This window comes from Euphorbia lathyris, chromosome 1, assembly GCF_963576675.1.
Source record: "Euphorbia lathyris chromosome 1, ddEupLath1.1, whole genome shotgun sequence".
Lineage (NCBI taxonomy): Eukaryota > Viridiplantae > Streptophyta > Magnoliopsida > Malpighiales > Euphorbiaceae > Euphorbia > Euphorbia lathyris.
The window spans coordinates 96,484,905-96,489,641 of record NC_088910.1 but is presented as its reverse complement, the minus strand read 5'-3'; the positions used below and the strand labels follow the sequence as shown (position 1 = coordinate 96,489,641).

The 4,737-nt window shown below is 42.1% G+C and overlaps 1 non-coding gene across 1 annotated transcript; it reads right to left on the bottom strand.

Moving 5' to 3' along the window:
- Nucleotides 1-1,202: 1,202 nt before the first annotated feature.
- Nucleotides 1,203-1,309, bottom strand: LOC136216200 (small nucleolar RNA R71). The gene has a single exon (XR_010683190.1). It is a non-coding gene; the product is annotated as a small nucleolar RNA R71 (small nucleolar RNA).
- Between the last annotated feature and the right edge of the window lie 3,428 nt (nucleotides 1,310-4,737).

Below are 4,737 nucleotides of genomic sequence, written 5' to 3'. Positions count from 1 at the left end.
TAGGACACTGCTTTCATCTTCACGGAACCATTTGTCAAGCATTCAACCCCGAAACAGAAATGTCAGGAGGTTGCATCAAGGGTTTTCTTTATAGAAATGTTGTTTAGATCGTAATGCAAGAAAGAACCAACTTTAGGGACGCTTAAGGTTGCAGTACTTCTTAGAATCTTAAGAACACACGAGAGTTGACTTAAGTGAGCATTAAAACGGAGACCTTGGCATCACTTTACTTCATTCATGAATAAATATGATGTTTAGAGACTGAAAGTGACCTGTTATGATGTGCTTGACATGTTTTGCCTTTTTATCATTAAGTACTCTTTGAAATCAACTAAAGATTTGATCTTGTTTATGTTTGAACAACACCTCTCAAATTAAAGAATTGACACACACCACACACCCTGTTCTACAAAGTATTTCTTGTAAACTTTGATCCTTAATCCCTGTGGATACGATACTGGACTTATCATTTTATTACTTATATCTAGTGCACTTGCTAGAGTCTCATAACAGGACAATAAGTTTTTGGCGCCGTTGCTGGGGATTGAAAGCAACAAAGTTTATGCGAACTTTTCTGTGAAATAAGGTGTTTTTAATCTGTTTGCTAAATAGTGCAGACAGAACGAATCTTTATCAGTTTATGCGGAGCTGGACCTCCTGTTTTTCCTATCAATCTCGAATTAGAGAGAACGTGTAGATGAAACAGAGCGGGAGCTCGACGTACAAGACAAAGAGAACGATAAAGAGAGAGAAGAATGGCTGGAAGGGTACCACCCGAACAACCAGTTCAACCAAACCACGAAGAAGAGGGAGAGAATAACAACCCTCCTGTCATGCGAATCAGAGACTATTCAAGGCCAACCACCGAAGGTCATTCATCATGTATCGTGTTTCCAAACGAAGGGAACAACATGTTTGAAGTGAAAGCGTCGATGATACAAATGTTGCAGGCAGCAGTACAGTTCAATGGATATCAGTCGGAAGATCGAAATGGTCACATCCTCAAATTTATCACACTGTGCAACACTTTTAGATCACACGGGGGCGTTTCTGACGACATAATCAGACTAAAGCTGTTTCCTTTTACCCTAAGAGATAAAGCAAAGAATTGGTTGAAAAACTTGCAACCAGGAACGATCACCACTTGGGAAGAAATGGCTAGTGCATTCTTAATGAAATATTTTCCACCACGACAAGCCATTAAGCTCAGAAACAAGGTTTCCTATTTCGTGCAAGAAGAAGATGAATCATTAGCCGAGGCATAGGAAAGGTACAAGGAACTGCTAAGGAGAGTACCCAATCATGGCATTCCTATGTGGATGCAGATGCAGAACTTTTACAATGGGGTAACCAACATCTACAAGATCCAGATCGAATCTATTGCCAATGGAAATCCTGAAGATTTGGAACCTCAGGCCTTGTACGACCTTATTGAGAAAGTGGTAAGCATAAGTTACAAATGGCACTCCGTCAGAAGTGAAGGAAAAAGAGCGGGAAATGAAGATGTTGTGTCAAAATTGACAAGCCAGGTAGAACAGCTTGCTAGACAGCTCGGCAAGATAAATGTGTCTTCAATTCACAACGAACCACCATTCAATGACATTTGTGATTTTTGTGGAGGGCTGCATTTCAACATAAACTGGCCAGGAGTCAAGCAAGGGAAGGGTGCACAAGCAGAATGCGACTATGCAGGGTACAACCAAAGGAACCCGCCTAACCCGTACTCTAACACATATAACCCTGCCACAAGAAACCATCCGAATTTTGGATGGATAGGCCAGCCGAACCAGTAGGAACAACCGAGGTATTAGGAACAACCAAGATATCAACAACAGCAAGAAGGACATTACCAGAGACAACCTCAACAGCATTACAAACAACCTGTTCCACCCAAGGAGGACGTGGAGCCATATATGAAGACAATGATGATGCAGTTCATGAAATAGACACAAGCTTCGATTAAAAATCTGGAAACATAAGTCCATCAGTTAGCTACATCTACGTTAAAAGGGAAGGGAATAATGCCAGGCAATACAGAGCCGAACCCAAAGGGCGATGTCATGGCGATAACTCTGAGATCTGGTAAGCAAACCCAACCCATTGTTTCTACTGATGAAAATGATGAATGCGTAGGAACATCCAAAGAAGCTGAAGGGGAGCAGGAACAAGATGTTCCTAGTGAAGAAGAAACCATGAAGACAACCATTACCAGTAAGCAGGATCAGGGGGAAAGCGAAAGAATGTATAAGCCACCTCCGCCGTATGTTCCACCTGTGCCATATCCAACACGGTTGATTAACAAACATATGGAAGAACAAAATTCTAAGGTGTTAGACACCTTAAGGAAGTTACACATCAACATCCCTTTCATAGAAGCGCTGGAACAGATGCCAATATACGCAAAGTTCCTCAAAGATATCCTGTCAAACAAAAAGAAGCTGGAAAACATTTCCATGATCCAACTCAACAGAGATTGTTCGTCAATACTCCAGAACAAGCAGCAACTTCCGAAAAAGCTAAAAGATCTAAGGAGTTTTTCTATTCCCTGTTCAATTGGAAGTTTAATTATTGAAAATGCACTCTGTGACCTAGGAGCTAGCATAAACCTTATGCCATATTCTGTGTATGCTAAACTAGGATTAGGAGAACCACAACCAACCAAAATGTCTATTCAATTGGCCGATCGTTCAGTATGCTATCCTATGGGAGTTGTGGAAGATGTGCTGGTCAAAGTAGGAAAATTCATATTGCCTGTTGATTTTATTATAATGGACATTGATGAAGACTTGCATGTTCTTATTATCCTAGGTAGACCATTTTTAGCCACGGGTAAAGCATTGATAGACATAGGAGAAGGACAGCTGTTCTTAAGAATTAATGGGGAGGAAGTCATTTTCAAAATGAACGAAGCAATGGGACGAGCTAACAATAATGATGACATATGTTGTTTCTTAGATGAATTCCAAAGTCTATCTACTTTGCAGGAACAGGACACTCTGGAAACTCTATTGGGAGAAAAGGTGAACTTATGTGAAGGAATAGGCTGTTCCATTGAGTCCAACGTACCTACTCCACCTTTAGATCCTACTGTCCCGACTCATCAAGAACCACCGGAGATACCAACTGTGCCATTATCTAAGCCAGAATTGAAACCGTTGCCCTCACACCTCGAGTATACCTTCTTGGAACCACCTAGTGGGAGCCCAGTGATTATATCCTCAAAGCTAACTCTTGATCAGAAAACTTAACTCATGGAGGTGCTGCAAAGAAACAAGGATGCAATCGCATGGAAGATTGATGACATCAAAGGTATCAGCCCAACAGTCTGTGTCCACAGAATCATGATGGAAAATGATCACAAGCCCTCTATCCAACCACAGCGCAGATTAAACCCCCACATGAAGGAGGTTGTGTGAAAAGAAGTGATCAAGTTGCTGGATGCAGGGATTATTTATCCCATTTCCGATAGTGTATGGACAAGCCCTGTTCATGTTGTACCAAAGAAGGGAGGAACAACAGTAGTACTCAACGAGAAAGACGAATTGGTCCCCACGAGAACTATCACCGGATGGCGAGTTTATGTGGACTACCGAAAGCTCAACGAAACCACAAGGAATGATCATTTTCCCTTGCCCTTCATTGATCAGATGTTGGAGCGGTTAGCGGGATATGCCTTCTATTGTTTTCTTGACGGTTATTCAGGATACAACTAGATCGCAATTCACAGTGAGGATCAAGAGAAGACCATGTTCACATGTCCATATGGGGCCTATGCCTACAGACGAATGCCGTTCGGACTGTGCAACGCTCCAGCCACTTTCCAAAGATGTATGATGTCTATTTTTCATGACATGGTGGAGCAGACCGTAGAAATCTTCATGGACGACTTCTCATTTTATGGAGATTCTTTTGCAAATTGTCTGAACAACCTTGAAGCTGTACTTGTGCGATGCAAGGAGACTCACCTGGACTTGAATTGGGAAAAATGCCACTTCATGGTTACGGGAGGAATCATTCTCGGGCACAAGATCTCAGAAAAGGGGATGGAAGTAGACAAGGCTAAGGTGGAAGTAATAGAGAAACTGGCTGTTCCAACCAGTGTAAAAGATGTGAGAAGCTTTCTAGGGCATGCAGGATTCTACCGCCGGTTCATAAAAGATTTTTCAAAGATTGTGCTGCCCTTGTCAGCACTACTTTAGAAGGACGCGGAATTTTCCTTTGATGCAAGCTGTCTCAATGCTTTTGAACTATTAAAAGGCAAGCTGATCAACTCGCCTATACTGGCAGGACCAGACTGGGAACAACCTTTTGAGATGATGTGCGCACGAGTGATACTTGTGTGGGAGTTGTTCTTAGACAAAGGATGGAGAAAAAGTTTAGGCCTATTTATTATGCAAGCAAAACATTAAATGAGGCCCAGCAGAACTACACCACTACAGAAAAGGAGCTTCTTGCAGTTATGTATGCCTTCGACAAATTTCGACCCTACTTGGTGTTGTCCAAAGTTGTTGTGCACACAGACCACGCTGCGCTACACTACTTGTTCGCAAAAAAGGATGCTAAGCCTAGGTTGATCCGCTGGTTATTATTGCTTCAAGAGTTTGATCTCGAAATTAAGGATAAAAAGGGAACGGAAAATGTCGCGGCTGATCATTTGTCAAGAATTTCTCACCAAAGCAGCCAGGAACAACCAGAGATTTTGGAAAGATTTCCAGATGAGCGTCTATACGCCGCACA